General features: G+C 42.7%; 1 protein-coding gene across 2 annotated transcripts in view; it reads left to right on the top strand.

Annotated features, from left to right (window-relative positions):
* Positions 1–6,678: 6,678 nt before the first annotated feature.
* The window catches only part of LOC126986642 (uncharacterized), an 87,873-nt gene continuing 78,930 nt past the window's right edge, over positions 6,679–15,621 (top strand). For both annotated transcript variants that reach the window (XM_050842921.1, XM_050842920.1), the window contains exon 1: positions 6,679–6,826. The gene's annotated coding sequence lies outside the window, so the exon portion shown is untranslated. The remainder of the gene's footprint in view (positions 6,827–15,621) is intronic.

Genomic DNA, 15,621 nt, shown 5'->3' with positions numbered 1-15,621 from the left:
TTCTTTCTCTTTTTTTTATTTATTGTATTTTTGTGTTTATATTTGCTTTTAATCTTCCTCCTTTACTGTAAAAATAAATCATCGTCAACATTCTCCTCCTCCTCCTCCTCCTCCTCCTCCTCCTTTCATCACAGACACACACACACACGCGAGACAAAGCTGATTAAAGGTTAGATAAAACGAATATTATTTTTTCCCCCTTTGTTTCTCTCCCTCTCTCCCTTTTTTTCTCTCCCTGGCTCTTTTTTTTTTTTCTTCCTTTTTCTGTTCTAAATTTAGGCGTTACGTGGCGGCGAAGGGAAACTTTTCGTACCCGGAATATCGTGAGAAAATCCCTCCCCTTACGACCGACAGATGTTATGGATTTTTTCTTCTACCATTGTCTCTCTGCCTGTCTGTCTATCTATCTACCTGCCTGCTTGTGTCTATCGTATGCCTGTGTGTCTGCTTGTCTGTCTGTCTATATCTATCTATTTTTTTGTGTGTATCGTATGCCTGTCTGTCTGCCTATCTATCTGTCTACTTGCTTGTGTGTCTACCAGTCTGCCTGTCCGTCTATCTATCTATCTGCTCGCTTGTGTGTCTACCTGTCTGCCTGTCTATCTATCTATCTACTTGTTTGTGTGTCTACCGTACGCCTGTCTGTCTGCCTGTCTGTATTTTTTTTTTTTACAGCAAAGGAAACAGTTCAAGGGCTTAAAAAAAATAATGAAAAAAAAGCCCGTTACTCACCGCTCCTAGAAAGATCAGAGTGGAGTGGCCGAAAGACAAGTCAATTTCGGGAGGAGAGGTGTCCTGATGTCTGTCTGTCTGTCTGTCTGTCTGTGTTCCTGTCCCTCAACTCATCCCTGTTTGTAGTAAGTAGCGGGCTCTTTTTTTTTTCATTATTGTTTTCCTTTTTTTTTACGCCCTTGCACCGTCTCCTCTGCTGTAAAAAAAAATCAAGACCAAAGGATGTTTTTATTTTCTCGCGTTAATTTTAAGATTCCTCAGATTAGTGAAGGAACAGAAAGAACAGGACTGCTGAAAGGCGTCATATATATTCTGATAGATAAGCTGTTTTGCGTTATAAGCTACAGCAGTGAATATACCGTTTGAAAAAAAGTGAAAAGTAAAGACTGCAGCGGGGAACCTAAACAGTGACACTTTGTTGATAAGGAAAATGTAAATAGAGCATGCAGTAATAAGTTTTCCTTGCGTAAATAAGTTTCAATAGACGGGTTGTTATAATGGGAGTAGATATAACCATTAAATTGCTATAGAAAGCGTGAAAATAAAACCTTCAGTACCTTCAATAGACGGGTTGTTATAATGGGAATAGATATAACCATTAAACTCCTATAGAAAGCGTGAAAATAAAACCTTCTTCAGACTAAAAAACATAGATGGTGTGTTTGCATTTTTTTTTTTTTTTTTTTTTTTACGTGTACGCCTATAACGCCGGTAGGCTTTTCTTGGGGGGCCTAGATGGTAGTCGGCCCCAGCCCGTCATGGCGCAGGCAAGTGTTTATAGTGGCGCCATCTTCTCTTGGCTATCACTGATGTAAAGGGAGGCTACAGTAGCTGACGATACGCGTAAAAGTTAGCTGAAATAAAGAGTCCGTAGTAACGAAAGTCAGCGGAAACACTGATTTGATATAGAGGAAAATTTTAAAGCCAACATCCTCCCTTTGACGGGCGGCGCCGCGTGGAGTGTTCGTAACTACGTGAGAGGGGGAAGTTAGGCTGACGTGTCTCTCTCTCATCTACGTCATTACCATCATCAGCTGACTCAGTTACCGGGAGTTACGGAAAAGTTTGCATTTGCTCCGTCAGCGAGAAGGGGGATAATGAATCTCTCTCTCTCTCTCTCTCTCTCTCTCTCTCTCTCTCTCTCTCTCTCTCTCTCTCTCTCTCTCTCTCTCTCTCTCTCTCTCTCTCTCTCTCTCTCTCTCTCTCTCTCTCTCTCTCTCTCTCTCTCTCTCTCTCTCTCTCTCTCGCGGGAATCACAAGGAGACGCAGCGTTCCTCTCCGCGAAGGTGTGTGTACAGGTGAGGTCAGTTAATTAGCACCTGCCCAGCGTCCTCAGCGGGGCAAACAGAGATCAGGTGCGATAAGTGTGTGCGCGCGTGTGTGTGTGTGTGTGTGTGTGTGTGTGTGTGTGTGTGTTAGAGGTTAGATAAAGTCATGGATAGTGAGGTAAGGTGGGGTTAGGATTACAGGAGCTGCCTTGTATATGCCAACCGTTCTCTTGCAGACTCCTTACGTTCTTATGTTCCTCTTGTGTGTGTCTGTGTGTTATATTAGTCCTTTTCGTCGTTGTTTTTGTTATTGTCATTCACGAGAGGACGGACACACACACACACACACACACACACACACACACACACACACACACACACACACACACACACAGAGGGAGTTAAGCCGCTGGTGGTGAGCGAGTGAAGGAAATAGTATTAAAGTTTTGTTTTCCATCACGCCGCACCTTAATTTCCTGAGACCAGAATACAATTACCTCTCACCCCCCCCCCCCTACTTTCCTTTTCCGTCTCCGTCTCCTCCTCTTCCTCTTCCTCTACTGTTGTTAATGTTGTTGTTTTCAATGGAACTTTTGCTTAATATTATTTCCTTGTGAATCCTCTTCCTCCCAATTCCCACGCCCTCCTTCCTTCCTTCCTTGACTTCCTTCTTACCGCCTCCCCCGCCTCATATTTAACTTCCTCCTCCTCCTCCTCCTCCGACAGGTCTTCTTCCTATGTATTCCTCCTCCTCCTCCTCCTCTTCTTCCTTCCCTCTCCCCTTCTCCTCCTCCTCCTCAAGGAAGATAGCAATACAGAATCCCTCTGGGTAGAAACAATAGGTAGGAAGGAGAAGCTTGTCATCGGAGTACTTTACAGACCGCCCAACCTTACCAGGGACAGTAGCCAACCCCTTTTACAAGAAATTAGTAGGGCATCAAGATATAGGAATGTGTGTGTAATTGGGGATTTCAATTATAGGAACATAGAGTGGGATACTTTATCCGGAGACCAAGAGGCGCAGGATTTGTTAGATGTGATACAGGATAGTTTCCTTAAGCAGTTAATTAGAACACCAACGAAGGAAGAAAATATTTTGGATTTGTCGTTAACTAATAGAGAGGACATAATAAGCAACATGGAGGTTGGGCATTCATTAGGTAACAGTGATCATAAGGAAATTAGATTTTATATTAAATGGGAGGACAGAGTCAGCAGTAACAACACATTAATACCTGACTTCAGGAAGGCAGACTATGAGGGGTTAAGAAAGCAGCTGCAGAGGCTTAGGGGAGTGAGATCAGAAGTAGGTCAGGACCCAGAGCAGGGAGGGGCGGTAATCTCTGGTGAGGTCACTAGTCAGGTCAGTAGCTTGGAGGGGGAGTACAATAGTCTGGTCAGGGAGATTAAATTAGGACAGACACAGTTTATACCTCACAGGGAAGTCAGGTCAACAGGTAATTACCCGCGATGGATGACAGACAGGCTAAAAACTGAAATAGGAAGGAAAAGAGGACTATATGTTAGAATTAAAAGGGGGGAAACTCACCTAAGGAGCAGCGAGTAGCGGGCTTTTTTTTTTATTAATGTTTACTTTTTTGTGCCCTTGAGCTGTCTCCTTTGCTGTAAAAAAAAAAAAAAAAAAAAAAAAAAAGTTACAACGATTTAGCTAGAGCAGTAAAGAAAAACACACGTATGGCAAAACGTAATTATGAGATTAGAATTGCCAGGGAAGCAAAGACCAATCCAAAGGGCTTCTTTCAGCTTTATAAGACCAAGGTTAGGGATAAGATAGGGCCGCTTAAGTCAGGAGAATCACTGATTGATATTGATGAGGAAATGAGCGAGGCGTTAAATAGATATTTCTTAACTGTATTTACCAAGGAAAGATTAGATGATATACCTCAGGGAGAACAGATCTACAGGGGAGAAGAGGTAGAAGAATTAACCGACATCAACATAAGTAGGGAGCTCGTGATTAGACAGATAGATAGACTTAAGTCACTAAGGCGCCAGGGCCAGATGAACTTTTCCCCAGGGTAATAAAGGAATGCGAAAATGAAATAAGTGGGCAGTTTTAACAGAAGTATTTAGGAAGTCACTAGACACAGGGGTGGTGCCTGTTTCATGGAGGCAGGCACACGTTACTCCAATATTTAAGAAGGGCGACAAATCTTCTATGGAAAACTATAGGCCGATTAGTTTGACATCAGTTGTAGGTAAAATGATTGAGTCAATAATAGCTGATAGTATTAGGGACCATATTGACAGACAGTTTAATTCACGACTCACAGCATGGGTTTACTAAATCGTGCCTCACTAATCTTATATCCTTTTACAATAGAGTATATGAGGCAGCTGACAATGATGAGAGCTATGATGTGGTTTATCTTGATTTTAGTAAGGCCTTCGATAAGGTACCTCACCAGAGACTGTTGAATAAAGTCAGGGCTCATGGAATAGGAGGGAAGGTTTATGATTGGATTACGGGGTGGATTTGCGACAGGAAACAGAGGGTTACCATTAACAGTAAAAAATCCGAATGGGGTAATGTTATCAGTGGGATTCCCCAAGGTTCAGTTTAGGCCCGTTTTTATTCACTATCTACATCAGTGACATAGACAATGGGATAACTAGTGACATAGGTAAATTTGCGGATGACACCAAAATAGGACGCACTATTAGGGGAGGGGAGGATGCTAGAGCACTGCAGGAGGATCTCAACAAACTATCAGCTTGGTCAGAGAAATGGCAGATGAATTTTAACATCACCAAGTGTAGCGTACTTAGTGTAGGAACACGCAACCCATTACACGGGTATAGTTTAGACTCCACAGCGATAGGCAGGTCTGAGTGTGAAAGGGATTTGGGAGTGTTAGTGAACTCTGACCTAAAACTAAGGAAGCAATGTATTAGTGCGAGGAATAGGGCTAACAGGGTATTAGGCTTTATTAACAGGACGGTAACCAACAGGAGTGCAGAGGTCATCCTCAGACTCTGTTTAGCGTTAGTTAGGCCACACTTAGATTATGCTGTCCAGTTTTGGTGCCCACACTACAGAATGGACATCAACTTGCTAGAATCAGTTCAGAGGAGGATGACCAAGATGATTCAGGGGCTGAGGAACTTGCCATATCAAAATAGGCTGAAACATCTAAACTTACATTCACTAGAGAGACGAAGAGTGCGGGGAGATCTGATAGAAGTATTCAAACAGGTCAAGGGTTACAACAAAGGCGATATAAGTAAAGTACTGAGAATTAGCCAGCAGGATAGAACTCGCAGTAATGGATTTAAATTAGAAAAGTATAGATTTAGGAGAGAGATATAGGCAAGCATTGGTTTAGTAATAGGGTGGTGGGGGAATGGAATAGACTCAGCAATCACATAGTTAGTGCAGGGACGATAGCTTGTTTTAAGAGTAGACTGGATAGCTACATGGACGAGGACGACAGGTGGCAGTGAGGTGTGGGTGCAGTAAGGTGACGGGGTACTGGATGCGTGCCTGGGTACCGCCGGTATAACGAGGATCAAGCCTCTACCTGTAACCCCTGTAACTACACCTCACCCACCGTCAGTAGTGAGGGGGATTCTGGAGCTGCCCTGTGTAGGCCACCCGGGCTCTTGCAGTTGCCCTATGTTCTTATGTTCTTCTTCCTTCCCTCTCCCCTTCTCCTCCTCCTCCTCCTCCACCGCACTGATCGTTCCTATGTTGCGTCAGGAGTTAATTGAACGGTTCCGCACATCAATAAAAAACAAGTGGTCTATATATTTTTTATTCGTCTGACGATCTAAAAAAAAAATCACTCGAACGGTCAGCCTCGTTATGAGCCAATGGACTTTCTGGTGCCTACTCTTCCGTGTTTCCATGTTTCCTCCTCTTCTTCCTTCTCCTCCTCCATCATAAGTTTTGAGAGAGAGAGAGAGAGAGAGAGAGAGAGAGACCCTGTGTTTTTTGTCTAAATCTAAAAATTCATGGCCACTCCTAACTGGATTTAGAGTTAATTGTACTATATAACAGAGAGAGTGTGTCAGTCAGTCAGTCGGATTGGTATGGAAGAAGAAGAAGAAGAAGAAGAAAAGGTAAAAACGGTACTAGGAAGTTAGAGCATAAGGCGGAAGTTATAGGAAGAGAAGCAGAAAAAGAAGAAGAAGAAGAAGAAGGTAATGAGTGAGAGAGACAAGCAGAGAGGGAAAGAGAGTGAGTTTAGCAGTACTGACGGCAGGAGTTAAACCACTGACGGAAGATACAGGAAAGGAGAGGGAGGAAAGGAGGGCGGCATAGGAAGAGAGGAGTGTAGAGGAGCCAGGGTAGGGAGGGAACTGAGGCGTAAAATGGAGGAGTCGGGGGAAGAGGAGGAGGAGGAGGAGGAGGCCTGTGTAGGAAGTCGGGGGCATCACGGAAGGTAATAGAGAGAGAGAGAGAGAGAGAGAGAGAGAGAGAGTGGATAAAGAATAGACAGAGAGAAGCAGCCAGCAAGGAAGAGCAGAGGGCGTGAGAAACAGATAAGACGAGAGAGGAGAGCAAGGAAGAAGAAGAAGAAGCAGAGGAGGAAGAAGAAGAAGAAGAAGAACGCTACAAAAACGACAGGAAGTTTGGGCACGGAAGGTATAGAAAGAGAAAGAGGGAGGAGGAGGACTGGAAGTAGTAGCGGCGGGCAGGTAAGGGGGAGAGAGGGCGTGGGGCCGGGTAGCTAGCATGGGCAAGGTCAGCGGCGGGGCCCAACTCACGGCCAGGCTGCGGCACGATGGTCGGGGTGACTTGGCGCCTCACTCAGTGTCTTGCATCGCTCCCAGCTACACCTAACTCTCGACTCGGAGCTCAGGTGAGTACTCAATGGATTTACCTGTCCCCCCGGCGTCTGATTTCACCTGTGTATGCGTGTGTTCGTGTTTTCGTGTACCTGGGTTGCGATTGATGTGTTCTGTGTTGCTAATTCGTGTGTTGTTTCTAAGGTGTGCGAGGGATTTCAATACCTGTACGCCGGGCCTAAGTTGCTACCTGTGTGTGTGTGTGTGTACGTGTGTTACCTATAGAAAGGGTTGATTATACCTGTATCTCCATATGCGTTGATCTACCTCACCTGTGTTGCGTTGTGTTGCCTTGCGTTTTGGCTCTTCAGAAGATTGTGTTGCTGTTGTACGTAATCCAGTAGCTTAGTGATCGCTGTGTTTGGTGTGTTGTTATCTCGAGTGTTGCTTCGAGTCTGTGTTGTTAGTGGATGGTTCAAAGGGCTGTTACGTGGTTAGTTGTTTGTTTTGTTAAGTGAATGGGCTTTGACAGAGTGGAAGTGTTTTGTTATTTTAGTTGTTTATTTTGTTTTCAGTTCGTTATGTTGGATTGCGCGTGGTATGTGTGTGTGTGTGTGTGTGTGTGTGTGTTATTGGTGTCTGCTGATAAGATGTATTTGATGCCGACGTGTAAGGAACCTTCGTGATAAAATGTGTGTGTGTGTGTGTGTGTGTGTGTGTGTGAGAGAGAGAAAGAGAGAGAAGTATAATGCGTGTCACAAGAAGACGAACAATGAACAAGAGAACAATGTAGAATAAGAAACATGAATAATAAGTTGTAAGGAAAACATTATAAAAAAAAATCCGAGACAGAAAAAGAAGAACGAAGAAGAAGAGAATTAAGGAAGAACACGAGCGAGACTAGGCAGGAGAAAAGGAAGGGAAATAAAATAAGAGGAAAAAAACAAAACAAAAACATAACATTAATCAAACAAACGAAAAATAAGAAAGAAAAAGAAAAAAAATAAGGTAGCCAGAGACACAAAAAGTACAAAGAGAAGAAAAAAAATCAAACCAAAAAACAAAAACAAAAAATTACGAAAACCAGCAAAAAAAAAAAAAAAGGAAAAAATACGGTATAAACTCGGTGTTGTATTGCTCCTGTGTCACCTGAGTACAAGGCGGGAAGGTAAAGCTGGGGATGACGTCACCGGGATGCTGCGAGAGGGAGATAAGGGGAGTGAGAGAGAGAAGGGAAGGAGGGGAGAGGCGGGTAAGAAGAGGTTAGGGAGGGACATAGAAGGGTCAATTCTTAAACATCTCTGCGCCCTGGCATACACATTCGACATGGCTTCTGTACGAGTTGTGAGCATCTCCAAGGGTAGCTGCATGACCCTGGTGGTAGTTTGACCTCTCTTCTGTACCATGAACGTGATAAAACTCTCATAAGACCCCGATTTCATAGATGTGAGAAGACGCATTTGACATGGCTTCCGTACGAGTTGTGAGGATCTCCAACGGTAACTGAATGACCCTGGTGGTAGTTTGACCCTTCTTCTGTACTATGAACCCAATTGATCTCATTTTCGGCCTTTCATAGATGTGAGAAGAAGGGAATCAAGAGAAGAAAGGAGGATAATGAGTGAATGAAGGAGGGAAGAAAGGAAAATAACGAACAACGGTATGCAAGGGAGATGAAAGGAAAATGAAGGAAGGAAAAATAGTGAAAGAGGAAAGACGACTAACAAACAACGGTAGGCGAAGAAGGAGGAGAAGAAAAGGAAGAGGAATAAAAAGGAGGAGGAAGATAATAAGCAAGTCAGTGAAGGAGAGAGAAAGAGAAGGACAATAACCAAAAACGGTGTGCAAAATAAAACGAAAAAAAGGAGGAAGAGAAAATAGAAAAAGGAAGAAAATAAAGAAGTGAAAACATAGAAGTGAATAAAGGAGTGAAGGAAGGATTATAATAAACAACAACAGGATGCAAATGAGGGAATAAGTAAAGAATTAAAAGAAAGAATAGAAAATAGGTGAGTGAAGGAAGAAAAAAATACCAGTGTGCAAAAAGTAACAAAATTGACCTTCTAAAGAAAAAATAAAACAAGCGATAAATAAAGTAATCATCTCCTTAAGGCACATGCAAAATTGACCCACTAAAAAAAAAATTCAACTGACCCACTAAAAAAAAACGTAAAACAAGCGATAAATAAAGTAATCGTCTCCTTAAGGGTCACCAGGTCATCGTTACGTGAGTCGCTTTGAGCCTTACGTCATGTCTGATTAGCGGAGAGCCATGCCCGTCCACCCCTCTCTCTCTCTCTCTCTCTCTCTCTCTCTCTCTCTCTCTCTCTCTCTCTCACCATACCACCGCTACCACCACCATCACCACCAATACGATCATAACCACCATTACTACCACTACCACTACTACTAACACCACCACTATTTCTCTAACCCTAGCACCACCACCACCACCACCACCACCACCGCTACGTACTAACACCACTTCCTGTCTCACGCTACCACCGGCATAACTACTTCTAAGATCACCACCATTTTCAACACCGCCGCTACTACTACTACTACTACTACTACTACTACTACTACTACTTCCCCTACCCCTACCACCACCACCACCACTAATACCTACCTCGCTATTCACGCCATCACCTCGTCATCATCAAATATCTACACCACCATCACCACCACCACCTCCACCACCACCTTCACCTCCATCACCACCAATACTGCCGCTGCCACCCCCACCTTCACTACTACTACTACTACTACTACTACTACTACTACTACTACAACCATCGCTACCACCGTCATCACCATCACTGTTAATATTCTTCATCACCAATCACCAAATCTAACTCCATAATTGTAATCTTATCTCTTTAAATTACCGTCACCACCACTTCTGGCTATCACCACTCTTTGTCATCACCTCATTACCATCTCCGTCATCACCACAGTCACCACCACTACGACCTGTCAACTCCAACGCTGTCCTCACCATTTTTCCCCTCAGCTAGAATCACCACAACCACCACCGGTATGTCATCACTCTTCATAACCACCACCACCACCATCACCACCACCACAGCTTACCTCCACCCCCCATCCATCCATCACCATCACCACCACCTAGCACACCACCCACGTAATCACCACCCTCAACACCTTCACCACCACCACCACCAGGAACTCATCACGCATTCCCTTCCTGTCTCGCTCACCGCCACCTTGTTATGGAAATCTTATGCATTTTAAACCTCTATTTTCACCTCGCCTTTTAGCTTAAAACTCTTCCGCGCCAACCTTATGTGTATTTACAAATGTTTTTTCAAGTAGGTCTTTTTAATATTTTCTCCCGACATCCGTTTTCTAATTCTCCTCCTTCTCTTCTATGCGGTGAGTTGTCAAGGATTTCCATGTTCTTCTTCGTCTCCTTTTTATGTGTTTTTTTTATGGGAAATTTATGGGTTTTTACGATTTTAAGGTATGGTGGTGTTAGTTAAGGTATAGATGGAGGTTTAGAGATGGAGGGAGAAATGGAGGAAGGGAGGGAAGAGGAGGAATGAGAGAAGAGTGTGTTTGTTGCTATGTTCCCCCTCACTTCTTCTCTTCTCCCTTCTCTTCTCCTCCTTGCTCCTCCCCTCCATTCTTTCTCCCTCCCTGTTCCCCTTCTCCGTTCCCTCTCCTCCTCTCCTCACCTCCCCTACCTTCTCCCCTCCGTCCCTTCCCCCTCCTCCCCTACCCTCCACTCTCTCTGCCTCCCACTACTTCCTCATCCTCATGCAAGACGGAACTGGAGCGTGGCATTGTATCGTATCTCAAACTGTTTTTCAAGGCCTTATTCCGCTTTATCTCTCCTTTCTTCCGTCAGTATCTCTTGTGTGGCAAAGGGGCCGCTGGAGACAATTGTGTTAGTACCGTATTTGGCCTAACGCTCCGCCCGCCGCTAAAATGGACCGAGGCATTGTATAGCTGATTGGTTTATGCACTTTTCTTTCGTTCAGTATACCTTGTCTGGGGCGATAATAGTGCAAATAAGAGAAGAGAAGGAAGCGATATAAGAGAGAGTAGAAAATAATAAGTGAGTGAAGGAGGAAGGGAAAGAGGAAGGAACAACGATGTGCAAAGAAGAAAGAAGAGGGAGAAAGGAAGAGAAATATGTAGGACAGTTAGAGAGGAGACGATCGCAAGAAAGGGGATCCTGCTGACGACCAGTGGGAAAGTAGAAAAAAATAGTTAGTATGGTTTCGTGTACAACCTACTGACTACAACCTGCTGACTACCAATGGGAAAGTAGAAAAAAAATAGTTAGTATAGTTTCGTGTACAACCTACTGACTACAACCTGCTGACTACCAATGGGAAAGTAGAAAAAAATAGCTTGTATGGTTTCGTGTACAACCTACTTACTACAACCTGCTGACTACCAATGGGAAAGTAGAAAAAAATAGCTTGTATGGTTTCGTGTACAACCTACTTACTACAACCTGCTGACAACCAATGGGAAAGTAGAAAAAAAATAGCTAGTATGGACTCGTGTACAACCTAACGGCGTGCTACCAGGAGAAACAGATGCCAGGGACCCGAGAACATGCAAGTAACGCCTCCCTTTTGTCTCCTTAGCAACGGGACCCAAAGACTTATGCATCACACGTCTCGTCACCCGTCCAGCATCTCATTACTCTCCCATCTACTCCGTCTCTCTCCTCCTCTGTCTCTGTATTGGTGGCGAGTGGCAGGGACGGACGGCGGTGAGGGAAGCAAGAGTGTGGATTCTTCCTCTTCTATCCTCGTCTTCTCAGTAAGGGAATAACAGAAACAAATACATTTATCCTGCGTTCGTGTCTATTGGTGGTATGCTTATAGGACGAACGACTGACAGAGAGAAGCAAGAGTGTGGATTTCTACTCTTCTTTCCTCGTCTTCTCAATAAGGGAATAACAAAAACAAATACATTTATCCTGCGTTCATATCTATTGGTGGTATGCTTATAGGACGAACGACTGACAGAGAGAAGCAAGTGTGGATTTCTACTCTTCTTTCCTCGCCTTCTCAGTAAGGAAATAACAGAAAGTAATATGTTTAATCTTGCGTTCATGTTTATCAGAAAGGATGAACAGAACCAGAAGATACACGTCTGTTTATGTAACCAAGATTATGCCTTTAAACTCTTCTTTCCTCGTCTTCTCAGAAAGTGAATGACAAAATGAAATATGTATTCATCTTGCGTCCATGTCTGTCTACTGGTGGTGAAGAAAAGGGATAGACAGATGCATAAGAAACTCGTACACTAGAACATAAGATAATAAAAACATAAGAGTCTGCAAGAGGGCGGCAAGGCAAGGCTCTTTCTTTCCGTCTTCTTAGAATCGGTGGAAGAAAATAAGCATTGTACGTAGAAGGCAGTAGCTCATTCATTTTTTGTAGCTTTTATCTCAATATTGGCGGCACGTTGCAAGAAGAGATTAACAGTGCGGGAGAACCCAGACGAAGCATTAAACCTCGAAATATTTCCACATAGAATGCTCTTGTCAATACCGTACTTATAAGACATGAAGTTAGTTATACAGTCCATTTAATAATTCACAGCAATTCACATACAACTCATAAATAATGTAGTTCAGACATGTTATCTTTCTTCGTCCTCTAAGAAATGAGATGAAAAAAAGCATTCTGCGGGTTATCTAGACAATCTATCCCATTCTCCTTACATGGTGTCATCAATCTGTTTCCTGGTGGCGTGGATTTACTGCTATCGAATCAGGACTAAGCTTCTATCAGCCTCTTCGATCTCTTCTGAAGTGGGATGGAAAGAATGCAAGTGGTTATTGGGGTCGTTTATCTAACTCGTTCACATTAACTTTTTCCTTGTCTCTGTTAGCGGCTAGTTAAGGGAGGAATTACTCACTGCAGCCGAATCAAAACTTAGTAACTATCCTTCTATTTAATCTCTTCTCAAACGGGGTGGAAAGAATGCGTTGAACAGGTTATCTGGGTCGTATATCTCACTCGTTTTATATTTACTTTTCCTTGTCTGTCTATTAGCGGCTTGTTAAGGGAGGAATTACTGACTGCAGGATTGAGCATAAATCATATTCTCCAGTTCGATATCCTCTGGAACGGGATGGAAAGAACGCATTGGAAGGGTGATCGAGGTCATATATCTCTCGTTTAACATACTCCTTGTTTTACTCGTTTTACTCTCCTCTGTCTGTCTACGAGCGGCGTGTTTCAAGGAGGAATTTACCGCCGGTGAGTCATCAATAGGCGTTTACCTTTCTTGTGTTCTTAGCAACGGGGTCACAAGAGAAAATTTAATATGTATTGTACGTGAAAGTTATCTAAGCCGAATCTCACTTCCAGTTTTTGTTGCGTCTGTTTTCTCCCTGTCTGTTCGTATGAGGGAGTGGATGTGGGTGTGGAATTAATGTGTGGATGTGGGTTGGGTTGGGTGGGAAGGGAGGGTAAGATGTTCTGATGGGAAAGGAAAGAAAGGAAGGAAGGGGTTACTGAACGGTCTCACGTTGAAACCCCTCGTGTTAGATCTGTTTATTTCTCTCTGATATTTTTTTTACAACAAAGGAGACAGCTCAAGGGCACAAAAAAAAGAAACACTAATATAAAAAAAGCCCGCTACTCGCTGCTCCCCCAAAAAAGAGAATCAAAAGAGGTGGCCGAAAGAGAGGTCAATTTCGGGAGGAGAGGTACCCTGGGAGTATGGACAATATGGGAGTATGTTGCAAAGTGCTCAAAGGGAACAGAAGGGATATTGAAGAGTCCCTTAAGTCAGTGGCCAGCTCTGTCCTCTATGTAGGCGCCAATCTTGCAGACACTTCAGGAACAGGCGAGCGGGTCCAAAGTCTCCTAGCATTGTGTGGCGCGGTGACATTGGCGTGTGTGTGTGTACCGTTTCTCCGGCTTGCGTCAACATCCTCTTTCTTTCAGCTCTTTTTTTTTTCTTTTTGTTTTGCTTCATTTTCCTTCTGTTTCCTCATCCCCTCCCTCTTCTCCTTCACCTTATCCTCGTTATTCTCTTGTCTCCACTCCTCTTCTCCACTACTTCCTCTTTCTTTCATCTCCTTTTTATTCTTCTTTATTTTGTTTTATTTTTCTTCTGTTTCTTCATCCTCCTCCTCCTTATCTCCTCCACTGCACAAAATCCTCCTTCTTTCACCTCCTTTCTCTTCTTCCTTTGTTTATTTCTCCTTCTTTTTCTCAATCCCCTCCTCCTCCTCCTCCTCCTCCTCCATTACATAACGTTAATATATTCTATACATCGTTCATTGTCTACACTTTTACGGAGAGAGAGAGAGAGAGAGAGAGAGAGAGAGAGATGATGAAAGAGAGAAAGAGGGTGGAGAACAAGAGGAAAAAATATATCTAACGACTAACTCCTTCTTCCTACTCCTCTTCCTCCTCCTCCTCCTCCTCCTCAGTTGTGACAGTAATAAGATGAACATGATACAAATATTAATGGAATGAGTAAAGAGAAGAAAAAAAGATAATAACAGTTCAGTAAAAGGAAAGAAAACAATGAAAACAAACAAGAAAATTAGAACCGAACAGAGAAAAAAAAATAAGTGAGTCTATTGTAAGAAAAAAATCAAAGAAGTGAAAAAGTTTAGATAAAGACGAATTAGAAGGTTGAAATAAATAAGACATAAGAGAGAAAGAGAGAAAAAAAGAAGATAAGAAAAAGAAGAAAAAGTGAAGAAAATGGAAACTGAAGAAAAAATAATAATTGTAGAACGCCGAAGAGAAAGGAAAGAAAAGCATAAAAATAAAAGATCTTGTGTGAATTTTGCATACAATGGAAAAAAAAGGATCATTGTTTTAGAGAATTGCTTATTAAAATGGTAATATAAATAAAATAAAAAATAATGGGAAGGGGTGAATGCGTGTGTGTGTGTGTGTGTGTGTGTGTGAGAGAGAGAGAGAGAGAGTTACAGTTTTTTTTATGAAGAATCGAAGAGGAGGAGGAGGAGGAAAGATAGATGAAGGGAAAGTAAAGAAAGAAGAACAGATAAAAAAGATGTTCGGAAAAGAGAAATGGAGAGGAAAGAAGGAAGATGGAGGAGGAAAAAAGAAGAAAAGAAATAGAGAAGCTTGTAGGGAATGGAAGGAAAGAGAGAGGGAGGAGAAGAAGAAGAGGAGGAGGAGGAGGAGGAGGAGGAGGTAATACGTTATGATCATTAAAATTTCCTCCACAAAACGAAAATTTCGAGAGAGAGAGAGAGAGAGAGTCCCCTTTTTTAGGTTACGGTGATTGCATTTTGATCTTTCTTTGATTGCCTTGTTGTTGTTGTTGTTGTTGTTGCTAATGTTCCTCTTATTTCGTTTTCTTCTTCTTCTTCTTCTTCCAATTCTTCTTTTTTTTTGTCATCATCATCATTTGTTCCTCTTTTATTGTCCTCGCTCTTGTCTTTATGAGAGTTAAGTTGTTGTTGTTGTTGTTGTTGTTGTTGTTGTTGTTGTTGTCTTAATGGTCCGAGCCTTTAATGGGACTTTCTTTTTTATCCTTCCTTGTAAATTCTCTTCCTCTTCCATCTCCTTTTTCTCTCCTTCCTTCTTCTTCCTTTTTCCTCCCCTGTCTTTTTCTCTCCTTCCTTCTTCTTCCTTTTTCCTCCCCTGTCTTTTTCTCTCCTTCCTTCTTCTTCCTTTTTCCTCCCCTGTCTTTTTCTCTCCTTCCTTCTTCTTCCTTTTTCCTCCCCTGTCTTTTTCTCTCCTTCCTTCTTCTTCCTTTTTCCTCCCCTGTCTTTTTCTATCTTATTATTTTTCTTCCTCTCCTTCCTTCCTTCCTTCCTTCCTTCCTCTCTTCCTCCACTACCTCTTTTTTCTCCTTCCTTCTTCCTTCTTCTTCCCTTTTTCTA

The sequence above is a fragment of the Eriocheir sinensis genome, chromosome 62 (assembly GCF_024679095.1).
Source record: "Eriocheir sinensis breed Jianghai 21 chromosome 62, ASM2467909v1, whole genome shotgun sequence".
NCBI lineage: Eukaryota > Metazoa > Arthropoda > Malacostraca > Decapoda > Varunidae > Eriocheir > Eriocheir sinensis.
This window is presented reverse-complemented; position numbering and strand designations above follow the sequence as displayed.